At 39.4% G+C, this 13,646-nt stretch overlaps 1 pseudogene; it reads left to right on the forward strand.

Moving 5' to 3' along the window:
- The first annotated feature begins 1,105 nt into the window (after positions 1-1,105).
- Positions 1,106-4,495, forward strand: Ngrn-ps3 (neugrin, neurite outgrowth associated, pseudogene 3; annotated as a pseudogene).
- Positions 4,496-13,646: the final 9,151 nt, after the last annotated feature.

A 13,646-nucleotide genomic window follows, 5' to 3' on the forward strand; every position in this document is an offset into this window, starting at 1 on the left:
TATTCTTTTGTTTCTTTCTTCCTTCATTCCTACCTACCTACCTACCTTCCTTCATTTATAGAATTTACTGTCCATCCTTAGACTGAATATCTTCATTCCTTGCCCACCTGAATTTTGGATCCTACACATACACCAATGTGACCTATAATAGCAAACATTTTCTAAGGTGCAACAGAAGAAGGAATGAGAATGAACAAGGTTCTCCGTCATATTGCTTTATAGAGAGCACCCCAAAATCAGGAAAATGGCACCTATTGTATGGCTGCATGTCAGTGATAATAGCTATGGAAAATGAAAGTAGTTTTTTTTTTTTAGACCATGTTCCTAGCAAAATATGTCATTTATGAAACATCAACATATATTAGAACAACAATAACTCCCAAACCTGTATATATGCATGTCATGTTTTCTAAATAATAGCACACAAAAAGACAAATATATTTCCACCACCTTCAAAGGGATATAATGTGAGATATAGAACATCTTTTAACCAAGGATGGGAGATAGATAATAGGACTTTACACATACTAGTCAAGTGGTCCATCTTCTGTCCTTTCACTTTTAATAAATGTATAAGCATACATCACTGTGTGTCTGAGACAAACAGATGTGCACACAAACACAAACACACACAAACACACAGACACACACACACAAAGAGAGAGAGAGAGAGAGAGAGAGAGAGAAAGAGAGAGAGATAAATTTTTTCAAGAGCTTTAATCAACTTTGTAGTGTTTAAAAAGTGTAGTAAAAGAACAGCATGGTAATAACCTCAACAATGGACATGTTGAGGTCAGTAATGGGTTACTTCAGTCCTGCTTAGAAGGAAGAACAAAAATATCCATAGGAGGAACTATGGAAACAAAGTTTAGGGCAGAGACTGAAGGAAAGGCCATTCAGAGCCTGCCCCACCAAGGGATCCAGCCCATATACATACAGCCACCAAAATCAGACAATATTGCAGATGCCAAGAAGGTAATGCTGACAGGAGCCTGATACAGCTGTCTCCTGAGAGGCTCTGCCAGAGCATGACAAATACAGAGGCAGATGCTCACAGCTAACTATTGGACTGACAACAGGGTCCCCAATGGACGAGTTAGAGAAAGGATTGAAGGAGCTGAAGAGGTTTGCAACCCCATAAGAACAACAATACCCACCAACCAGAGCTCCCAGGGACTAAACCACCATCCAAAGAGTACATATGGATAGAACCATGGCTCCAGCTCCATATGTAGCAGAGGATGGCCTTGTGGGCATCAATTTGAGGAGAAGCCCTTGGTCCTGCCAAGGCCTGATGCCCCACTGTAGGGGAATGTCAAAGCAGAAAGGGTTGGCTGGGTGGGTGGGGGAAAACCCTCATAGAAGAAGAGGGAGGGGTGATGGGATAGGGTGTTTATGGATTGAAAACTGGGAAAGGATATAACAGTTGAAATGAAAATGAAAAAATATCCAATGAAAAAGGAAAAAAATTAAATTGGAAAAAAAATGGACACTTCCATCAATGGAATCATGTTGAAGAATCAGTCATAAACCTACGCATGGATGGAAAACTGGATATCTCCATGTAAGGTCAATCTAGATCCCTACTTCTCAAGTGAACAAAACTAAAGTTGAAGAAATAATTTCATAGATGTAAAAACAAGGTTTTGAGAAATACATCTGGTGGTCAAGAGGCCTATGACAAACCTGTGACCTTTCTGAGAGATACATCTGACGTCAGGATGCCCAGTGATATGATAAAGTTTTGGTGATCAAGATATTGAGGCAATTTTGACTAAGCAAATTAAGACAAAACAATAACAACTGTTTTCCCTACCCCTCCCTGTGGTAAGTTCTGAGAACAACCTCAAGATGTCATCTTGACCCTGCCAGACCACCCAGTTCCAAGGCCAGGTGCAGGGGCTAGATGAGGAAAGTGACTGACTAAGCCAAGAACTTGAGCAGGCCAGCCAATACCTGACAAGATCCTTTGTCCTGCGTATCACCAATGAGAATAGGGCAGTTAACCCTCTTGCTGAAGTCTGTCCTCTATAAGGAATAAAAGTTGTGTGCTTTTTTGAGTTCAGCGTTTGTCTCTCCCTGTGTGGATGAGCAACCCCAAGTAGGTGGATTAAAAACCTGATACCTTCTTGCTATTGCAGTGGTCACTTTGTCAATTTGTGCTCTGTGGGTAGCACTCCTGAGGTAGGTCAAACATGAGCTGGACTCTCCAAGATTTAGTCCAAGACACTTTCTTTCTTTTTTTTTTATTATTATTAACTTGAGTATTTCTTATATACATTTCGAGTGTTATTCCCTTTCCCGGTTGCCCGGCAAACATCCCCCTCCCCCCTCCCCTTTCTTATCGGTGTTCCTCTCCCCATCCTCCCCCCATTGCCACCCTCCCCCCAACATTCTAGTTCACTGGGGGTTCAGTCTTAGCAGGACCCAGGGCTTCCCCTTCCACTTGTGCTCTTACTAGGATATTCATTGCTACCTATGAGGTCAGAGTCCAGGGTCAGTCCATGTATAGTCTTTAGGTAGTGGCTTAGTCCCTGGAAGCTCTGGTTGCTTCGCATTGTTGTACATATGGGGTCTCGAGCCCCTTCAAGCTCTTCCAGTTCTTTCTCTGATTCCTTCAACGGGGGACCTATTCTCAATTCAGTGGTTTGCTGCTGGCATTCGCCTCTGTGTTTGCTGTATTTTGGCTGTGTCTCTCAGGAGCGATCTACATCCGGCTCCTGTCGGCCTGCACTTCTTTGCTTCATCCATCTTGTCTAATTGGATGGCTGTATATGTATGGGCCACATGTGGGGCAGGCTCTGAATGGGTGTTCCTTCAGTCTCTGTTTTAATCTTTGCCTCTCTATTCCCTGCCAAGGGTATTCTTGTTCCCCTTTTAAAGAAGGAGTGAAGCATTCACATTTTGATCATCCGTCTTGAGTTTCATTTGTTCTAGGCATCTAGGGTAATTCAAGCATTTGGGCTAATAGCCACTTATCAATGAGTGCATACCATGTGTGTTTTTCTGTGATTGGGTTAGCTCACTCAGGATGATATTTTCCAGTTCCAACTATTTGCCTACGAATTTCATAAAGTCATTGTTTTTGATAGCTGAGTAATATTCCATTGTGTAGATGTACCACATTTTTGTATCCATTCCTCTGTTGAAGGGCATCTGGGTTCTTTCCAGCTTCTGGCTATTATAAATAAGGCTGCAATGAACATAGTGGAGCACGTGTCTTTTAAATATGTTGGGGCATCTTTTGGGTATATACCAAGAGAGGTATAGCTGGATCCTCAGGCAGTTCAATGTCCAGTTTTCTGAGGATCCTCCAGACTGATTTCCAGAATGGTTGTACCAGTCTGCAATCCCACCAACAATGGAGGAGTGTTCCTCTTTCTCCGAATTCTTGCCAGCATCTGCTGTCACCTGAGTTTTTGATCTTAGCCATTCTCACTGGTGTGAGGTGAAATCTCAGAGTTGTTTTGATTTGCATTTCCCTTATGACTAAAGATGTTGAACATTTCTTTAGGTGTTTCTCAGCCATTCGGCATTCCTCAGCTGTGAATTCTTTGTTTAGCTCTGAACCCCATTTTTTAATAGGGTTATTTGTCTCCCTGCGGTCTAACTTCTTGAGTTCTTTGTATATTTTGGATATAAGGCCTCTATCTGTTGTAGGACTGGTAAAGATCTTTTCCAAGACACTTTCAAAACACCCATATTGCTTCCACACATGGCTTTTGCCATTCGCTCTTTCTCCTGGCGCTTTGAAAATACAGAATAAAGCAATGCAATTCCAGAAAATTCGAAGGCAAATGGAGGCTCCAGGTGCCCCATCTAGACTGCTTACTTGGGAAGCCATGAAGCAGATCCGGTATTTACATAAGGAATTTGGAAAGTCCTGGTCAGTTCCCAAGTTGGCAGAAGGCTTCGATGTTATCTGAAGGATTCTAAAAGATAAGTTTGTACCCACTTCAGAGCAGACACTGAAACAGGACCAAAAGGTTTTGAAAAAAGCTGGGATTACCTGAGTGGTTTGTCTGCTCCCAGTTTCTGAAGATAACTTGAAGACTCTCAGTGCAGGCCATTCTGTGTCTGGCTCTCTGCTGATGCCAGGGGATGGAGTCTCCTCTAAAAGTCAGACTCACAGCAGAGCTTTGAAGTCAAACACTCCCAGCGCAGATGCACAGAAGTAAAGGGCAGAAAGGAATAAAAGAATCCAAGTCTTGGAAGAAAGCTTGCTGCCTACCACCACAGCCTTGGGTCATGAGAGAGAGGAAGAGAGAGAGAGAGAGAGAGAGAGAGAGAGAGAGAGAGAGAGAGAGCGCTTCAGAAAAACACCATCCATGTTTCTGACTGAGGCTGCCAGGAGAGCAGTGATGTATTACCAAGTGTTGAGAAGCTGGAAAAGTTGAAGGCAGGGGAGCAAGGTGACCAGAACTTCAGCAGTGAAGTAGAACAGAAGGGGCGTGAGTTCTTTGAAAGTAATGGAAACTTCCTCTGCAGAATTTGAGCCTGGCCCTGACTTTTGGAGATGCTGGACAAGCACATTTGAAGCTGCCCAGCATTTGGCATCCATTGGCCACTTTGGAGTAAGAGTCGATGAGGCCAGCATGAGGGTGAATGAGCTATGTAGGTAGGGTCAGACTTACCTGGAGCAAGCCCCATGGATCCCCTGTGGATTCATTCATCTTTGTTTCTTGGTGGTCTCTCTGTTGAGAACAAGAATTCTAGGTATCCTGTCATGGATTTTTGTGATACTGTGTTGGGAGGAAATTGAAAGCTTGCCTCTTGACCTCTTTTCCTTTCTAATCACTGAACACCATTCTTGATCTGACTAATCAGTTGGTTTCCTTATTTGTAAAATAATGTAAAATGAAGGGGGGAGGGGAAAAACAGCATATCAAAGCTAGATATCCAATTTAAAATGGGTATAGAGATAAACCAAGAATTAAAATAGAGATATCTCAAATAACTGAAACACACATCCTTAGCCATCATGGAGATGCAAAATTTCTTTGAGATTTTATTTTACTCCTGTCAGAATGACTAATATCAATAAAACAAGGACAGCTTCTGCTGGTAAGGATGTAGGGTAAGGGGAGCAGCCATCCATGGCTCATGGGAATAAGAATTTTTATGCTCACTATGGAAATCAGCATGGTATTTGAAGGGAAGCATCAGAGAAGGGAAATGATCTATCCGGAGATCCAGCTATACAACTGCTGTGCATGTACCAAAGAAAGCTTTATTGAACCACAAGGACATTTGCTCAACTATATTCATTGCTGTCTATTCAAAGTTGTCAAAAATTGGAAACAAACTAGATGTACCTCAACCAAAGAATGATAAAAGGAAACATGATAATTTACATAATTGTGTATTACTCAGGGATTTCAAAAACAACAATGTAAAATTTGCAGGCAAATGTATGAAGTAGGAAAAAAATCATCCTGAGTGAGGTATCCCAAACCTAGAAAGATAAGAATGGTATGCATTTTCTTGAATGCTGGCATGATTAAGTAAATGATAATTACTCTATTTAAACTCCAGACCCAGAGTAGTTACATATGCAGGAAAGGACTTGGGGGGAACACAAATGGATATCATTGTGACAGGGGTATTAGAGCATATTTTAGTAAGGAAATGGGGCATGGTGTGGAACAGGAACTAAAGGAGCAGGTGAGGGGGCACACAATGCAGGAAGATGCAGCTAGAATTTCCTGCCATTTAAGGGCTTTATGGAAAACTAGTGTAGTGGAAAAAATTTCAAATACATAAAGGCACACTTAATTCTGAAATCATGGGTGAAACACAACTGACTCTTTCTTATCTCCAAACATAGCTTCTAGTACTGGGAACAGGTTATATTCAGTTGAGCTGTTAGCCTAATGAGTGCCATAGAAATCTCCAAACAACCCAACCTATTTCCAAGATAGCAAGTTCCTCTCTGATAACAGAGAGAAGATTCCATTGCTGAAAGTAACATAGACCCACAGCATTGAAGAGGGAGTGGCCAACCTGGTGCCTACATAGAAACTTCATCAGTAAGTTCTATTGTCTTGATATGGAATTTTTTCTGCAGACTATCAAAGGAAAAACATATACACTAACCTACACACAAAATCATCCATCTATAATCATGTCCTGAATACAAAATATGCTAGGAGAAGGATGGGGCAAAGCTAATGATAGTAACCAATTAATATCTGATGTGACTTAAGGCCCACTCACTAGTTGGAACCCACATGTGACACTGCTCTGATGACCAAGAACTAGAGACTAGTTAGCTCAAATACTTAGGGAATACCCACATACTGCTGGTTTTCAAAAAATAAAAAAAAAGAATCTTAATGAGATTCTGTTAAACTAATAGAACGGTGCCTTATTCAGTCGTCATCAGATACAGAGACTCACAGGCAGACATGAAATGCACACACACACACACACACACACCTACACACAGATTTTGAGAGACAGACAGAGAGAAAGAGAGAGAGAGAGAGAGAGAGAGAGAGAGAGAGAGAGAGAGAGAGAAGAGAGGAAATATTCAGCACTAACAAGGATGTCATCTTCGTTAAATTCTCCTCCTCCCCATGTAGAACTTAAGGACCTCACAGAAGAGGAGGCAGAGAGTATAAGAACCAGAGGTGGATGGAGGACAGCAGGAGAATATAGTCCTTTAGCCAACTGAGCAACGTTCATATGGACTCACAGAGACTGAAGCAGGAATCACAGGGCCTACACAGGATGGAACTAGATTCTCTGCTTCTATATTATGGGTATCAGTTTAGTGATTTGTTTTGTTTTGTTTTGACTCTGGAGTATGTAAACAGTGCGTTTCTCGATTCAGTTCCTTCCCTTGGGCACTTTTTCTTTTGCTGGTTTGGCTGGTCCAAATTTGATGTGACAGATTTTATTTTATCTTATTATATTTTATTTTGTCATGTTTGCTTGTTATCTATCTCCCCAATACCTATTGTTTTCAATAAGACAGTGAAAGAGTGTGGACTGTAATGGGAAAGGAACTGGGAGGAATTAGGAGGAGTAGAGGGAGGCAAAACTCTAATCAGGGTATACAATCTGATAAAAGAAAAGAATATATACAATAAAACATGCACATGTGTGTGTGTGTGTGTGTGTGTGTGTGTGTGTGTTTGTGTGTGTGTGTGTGAAGTGTTTTTTAAGACTTTCTTTCTTTGCATAGTCTTGGATGTCCTGAAACTTGCTCTGTAGACCAGGCTGGCCTTTCACTGAGAGATGCCCCTGCCTCTGCCTACCAAGTCCTAGATTTAATGGTGTGTGCACCACTGCAGACGTAAGAAACTACTTTTCAATAGAATGGACATATATTATTTGTATAAACATGTATATGAACATATAAACAACATATGTGTAATAATGTTTGACTAACAAGTAAAATTTGAATAAAATCATTGTTGCATACAAATCTAACAAATTTGATCTTAAATTGGGCTTGGGGATATAGACTTGCAATTCCAGGCACTCAGAAGCCTGAAGAAGTAGGACATTAAATTTAAGGCTTGCCTCAGCTACAGATGCTGCTTCTTAGTCCAGCTCTTAATTAATATCAATGTCACTATAATAAGATGCTTTCAGGAAAAATAAAATTGAAGAAAATAGTGGTATAAATCAAGCAATATATAAAAAGATGACCTGTAAACTTGTTTTTATGTAATGAAAATTTTAATGGAACCATGCCTTTCAGAAAGTATGCTTGGATAGTAATTATAAAAATTGAAAGCTTCAGTTTATGCTCACTGTCAAAAATTAGGAATAAATCCATTGTATCTCGGCCTTATACTTGACAAGATAACTGATAGAAAAACTACAGGGCTCAGTGAAAAACCGATTCATTTATGAGTGAATGGGTAGATGTTACATATATGATTTTACAAGGAATTTGATATGGCATTTATAAATTTATGTAAGAATGCAGACCAACATAACCTAGAATTTTTCTTAGTCATACTGTAGAATAAAAGAAATATATTTTACTTGATTATAGAAATTACTTTCCTTATTAAAATATAACTCTAAAGTTTTATAAAATTAAGATACAAATATTTAAAAATAAGTATGTGATATAGTGGAGCATCTTTTAGATGTATGTCCTGCAGGGGGATAGCTGGGTCTTCAGGAAGAACTATTTTGTTTTCTCAGAAACCGCCAAACTGATTTCCAAAGTTGTTGTATAAGTTTGCACTTGACCAGCAATGGAGACGTTTTCTTCTTGTTCCACTTCCTCCCCAGCATGACCTTAGCCATTCTGAACGGTGTAAGACATCGTTCTGATTTGCATTCCATGATGACTAAGAACAATGAACATATGTTTAAGTAAGTTTAGACTTGGATAGTCCTCTGTTGAGAATACTCTGTTTAGCTGTATCCCAGTTTTGTCTTTTTAATTGGATATTTGTTTTTTACATTTGAAATGTTATTCCCTTTCCTTGTTTCCCATCCATAAGCCCCCTAACCCATCTTCCTCCCCTTCTTCTATAGGGGTGTTCCCCCTCCCAAACCACCCCTTCTTCCCTCCTTCCCATTCTGACATCCCAATGCACTGGGTGGGTTCAGCCTTGGCAGGACCAAGGGCTTCTCCTAGCCTTGGTGCCCAAACTCTGCTACATATGCATCTGGAACCATGGGTCTGCCCATGTGTAGACTTTGGGTAGTGGTTTAGGCCCTAAGAGCTCTGGTTGGTTGGTATTGCTGTTCTTATGGGGTTGCAAGCCCCTTCAGCTCTTTCAATCCTCTCTCTTAATTCCTCCCAACAGGGACCCTGTTCTTAGTTCAGTAGCATGCTGTCAGTATTAGCCTCTGTGTTTGACATGCTCTGGATGAACCTCTCAGAAGACACCTAAATCAGGCTCCTGTCAGCATGCACTTCTTGGCTTCATCAATATTGTCTAATTTTGGTAAATGTATATATATATATATTTGGTAGTCCTTTTTCTTCACCTTCATGTGGTCTGTGGATTGTATCTTGGGTAATTCAAGTGTTTGGACTTGAATATCCACACATCAGTGAATATATCATGTGGGTATTTTCTTGTGATTGTTACCTCACTCAGTATGATATTTTCTAGTTCAATCCATTTGCCTATGTATTTCATGAAGTCATTGTTTTTGATAGCTGAATAGCACTCCATTATGTAAATGTACCACATTTCCTGTATCTTTTCCTCTGTTGAAGGGCATGTGGGTTCTTTTCAGCTTTTGACTATTATAAATAAGGCTGCTGTGAACAAGGTGAAGCATGTATCTTTGCTATACGTTGGGGGCATCTTTTGGGTATATGCCCAGGAGTGGTATAGCTGCATCCTCAGATAGTGCAATGTTGAATTTTCTGAGGAATCTCCAGAATGATTTCCAGAGTGGCTTTCCTAACTAGCAATCCCACCAACAATGGAGGAGTGTTCCTCTTCCTTCATATCCTCACCAACATCTGTCCTCACATTAGTTTTTGCTCTTAGACATTTTGACTGGTATGAATTGGAATCTCAGGGTTGTTTTGATTTGCATTTCCCTAATGTCTAAGGATGTGAGCATTTATTTAGGTACTTCTCAGCCATTAGATTTTTCTTCAGCTGAGAATTCTTTGTTTAGTTCTGTATTCCATTTTTAATAGGGTGATTTGGCTCTCTGGAGGCTACCTTCTTGCGTTCTTTATTGGATATTAGCCCTCTATCAGATAAAGGATTGGTAAAGATCTTTTCCCAATCTGTTCGTTGCCATTTTGTCCTAATTACAGTATCCTCTGCCTTACATAAGCTTTGCAGTTTTATGAGGTCCCATTTGTCAATTCTTGATCTTAGCTCTAAGATCAATAAGCCAATGCCCATGTGTTTGAGGCTGTTCCCCAATTTTTCTTCTTTTAGTTTGAGTGTATCTGGTTTTTGTGGAGGTCTTTGATCCACTTGGTCTTAAGTTTTATATATGGCGATAAAAATGGGTTGATTTTCATTCTTCTACTTGCTGACTTTCAGATGAACCAGCACCATTTGTTAAAAATGCTATCTTTTTTCCACTGAATTGTTTTAATTCCTTTGTCAAAGATCAAGTGACCATAAGTGTGTGATTTCATTTCTGGGTCTTCAATTCTTGTCCACTGATCTACCTGCCTGTCTCTGTACCAATACCATACAGTTCCTATCACTATTGCTCTGTAATATGGCTTGAGGTCAGGGATGGTGATTTCCTCCAGAAGTTCTTTTATTGTTGAGAATAGTTTTCGCTATCCAGGATTTTTTCTTATTCCAAATGAATTTGCAAATTTCTCTTTCTAGTTCTATGAAGAATTGAGGTGGAATTTTGCTGGGGATTGCATTGAATATGTAGATTGCTTTTGCCAAAATGGCCATTTTTACTGTATTAATTCTGCCAATCCATGAGCATGGGATGACTTTCTATCTTCTGATATCTTCTTCAATTTCTTTCTTATGAGACTTGAAGTTCTTGTCATACAGATCTTTCACTTGCTCAGTTAGAGCCACACTGCGGTGTTTTATCTTATTTGGAACTATTGTGAATGGTATCATTTTCTTAATTTCTTTCTCAGCCTGTTTATCTTTTGAGTAGAGGAAGGCTACTGATTTTTTTTGAGTTAATTTTATACCCACCCACTTTTGTGAAATTGTTTATCAGGTTTAATAGTTCTCTGGTGGAACTTTTAGTGTCACTTAAATATACTATCACATCATCTGCACAGAGTCATATTTTGACGAAACTCAACACCCCTTCATGTTAAAAGTCTTGGAAAGATCAGGAATTCATGGCCCATACATAAACATAGTAAAAGCAATATACAGCAAACCAGTAGCCAACATCAAACTAAATGGAGAGAAACTTGAAGCAATTTCGCTAAAATCAGGGACCAGACAAGGCTGCATGCTCTCTCCCTTCTTATTCAACATAGTCTTCCAAGTCTTACCCAGAGCACTCAGATAACAAAAGGAGATCAAAGGGTTACAAATTGTATCCCATATTTTAATTGGGTTAATCAGATTTTTTATTTCTAATATCTTGAGATCTTTACAAATACTGGATACTCTCCAACTGGATATAAAGTTGGTTAAAGGACCCTTCCCAATCTGTAGGCTGACGTTTTGTTGTATTGACAGTGTCCTTTGCCTTACAGCAGCTTTCTGTTTCATGAAGTCTCATTTATCAATTGTGAACCTTAGAACACGAGCAGTGTTCATAGGAGCTTTATTCACAATAGCTAGAAACCCTGTATGTATATAGCAGATGTGCATCTCAGAATTCATATGGGTTTCCAAACACCTGAGTCAGGGTCTGTCTCTAAGGCTGTTGCCAGACTATAGAATCCATTCACCTAATTAGGCTGCCTTGTATGTCCTCAGTGGGAAAGAATCCTTCTACACCTTTAGAAAATATGATCTGCTCTGGTGAGGGGGCCTCTACCCTTTCATAGAGAAATGGGAGGTTGAGGAATGTATGGACTGTGTGAGAGGGGACAAGGAATTGGGGCAGTGAGAAGAATGTAAAGTGAATAAATAAATTAATGGAAAGAGCAAAATAAGAATTTTATTACAAGTTGAATTGGTTAATGCAATGAAAGATACACACATTGACTTGTGTGCACATGTGTTCGAACAAACACACACATATTTGTACACACATGCACACATACAATTAAGATTGACCCCAGAGCTGTTTATAAAGACGAAGCTCCCTGTGATCTGATACTGACTCCACAGCCAATAGCAGGTCATTTTGACCACAGTTCCTGGAGAATCGTTTTTAACTCACAATGACAACGTGTACTTTTGCTCTTACTTACCCTCATGAAATGGTAAGCTCTATTTCCTATCATGAAAACATTGCTGACAAGGGAGCTGAATGGATAAAACTGGGGTAGAAATGATCATATTTCACTGTAAACATGTGTGAAACTCTGAAAATAAAGAACAACTACAATTACAAAGAAAATACAAAATACGGAAAGTACAATAAAACAGACGTGGTGAATATAAAAATCCAAAAAACAAACCAAAAAAAAAAAAAAACAAAGATACAGTTTATTTTGTACTGCACTCTATTTCTGTGTAATATGTCACCAGTGTGCTCAGAGCACAGATTCTTGAAGTGGCAATTTTGCTGTTACTTGAAACATCCAATCTCTCAAATTGTACTGAATACATGTTATATACTCTATTGTTGGTTCTGAAAATAATTGGGAGAAACTTTTTATTCACTGGAAAATTTTTCTTGAGTAGAATTATTAGAAAGGAAGGAACATAAAATAGCAATATATCACAGCAAAATTTAATCTTACTATTGCATGAAGTTCAGGTGATTTTCCTACACACACACACACACACACACACACACACACACACACACACACATGTCTCAATTATTTGAAGACCAATAAATGTATTTGTACTTAGGAGACACATGTACCATGTTTAGCCATCCCAAATTTCTGTGACTTAGTCCATTGCCTGTGTTATACTTACAGCTTCTTATTTTGTCATTAGCAACAGTGCTCTGAATTGTTCCTGAAATACCAATGGAAAGACATGTGAGCGTCAGTGTTGAAAAGATATAATGGTAAGATTTGCCAAAAAGATGTAAAGTGATAGTCATTCCATGGTCTCTTGTAAGTAGCAATGATTTAGGAAAATGAAAAAAAATATTTTTGTTCTGAATATATTCCTAGCAAAATAATCTCTTGATTAATATGAACATATATTGGGATAAAAATAACTCCAACAGTCTTTGTGTGTGCCTTTCTTCTTGAATAATTATATTCAAGTGGATTTCTGACATTGCTGTGATTTAAAGAGGAGAACATGTTATGCAAAATATGAACCTTAAAGTCTTGGACCTTGTATTGGCTGCATGCATAACCCTGATGCTTTAATTCTGTGGAAGTAGAGATCATGATCAAATGGAAATATGATAAAGAAACCCATTCACCCATTATAAAAACAGGAGGAGTTCAGGGCGCGCCATGCTTTCCTCAAACTCATGTCTACAATGACCTAATTTCCTCTATCAGCACTTGTCTTCTGAAACTCACATCTCCCAAAGTTCCTTATCCTGAACCCCTAAACCTCTAACCCAAGGTCTTTAGGAGGACATTTCAGATCCAAAATACCACCGGCCTTTGAATACATGCCATATTTTAAAAATTCAAAAAATTTTCAAAATCAGAATTACATTACCAAGTCCATCACTAATAAATTAGAAGTATCTTCATGTTTTAAGGGAGCCACGTCATGTTATAGATTAAGTTCCTTAAGAAGAGCTATCTGAAGTAATTGAATATAGATGTTCAGAACTTCCTGATCATCCTCTTCATTGGGTTCAGACAAGGTTTGGAGGGAGGATAGAGCAGAGACTGGGGAAGAGCTGACCAATGACTGCCCCTACTTGAGACCCATCCCGTGTGAAAGAGCCAACCACTGACACTTTAATGAGTGTTGCTATGATTGCAGACAGACATCTAGCATAACTATCTCCTGCGACCCTTCATCCAGCAGAGGATGGGGGTTTATTCAGAAACCCACAGCCAAAGATAAGGTTAGGAGGCTAAGCAGACCTGAGGAAGAATGGGGGATAGAAGTGAGCACGTAGGGGTCAAGGACACCACAAGAAAGACCATAGAGTCT

This window comes from Rattus norvegicus, chromosome 15 (genome assembly GCF_021556685.1).
Source record: "Rattus norvegicus strain SHRSP/BbbUtx chromosome 15, alternate assembly SHRSP_T2T, whole genome shotgun sequence".
In the NCBI taxonomy this organism is placed as follows: Eukaryota; Metazoa; Chordata; class Mammalia; order Rodentia; family Muridae; genus Rattus; species Rattus norvegicus.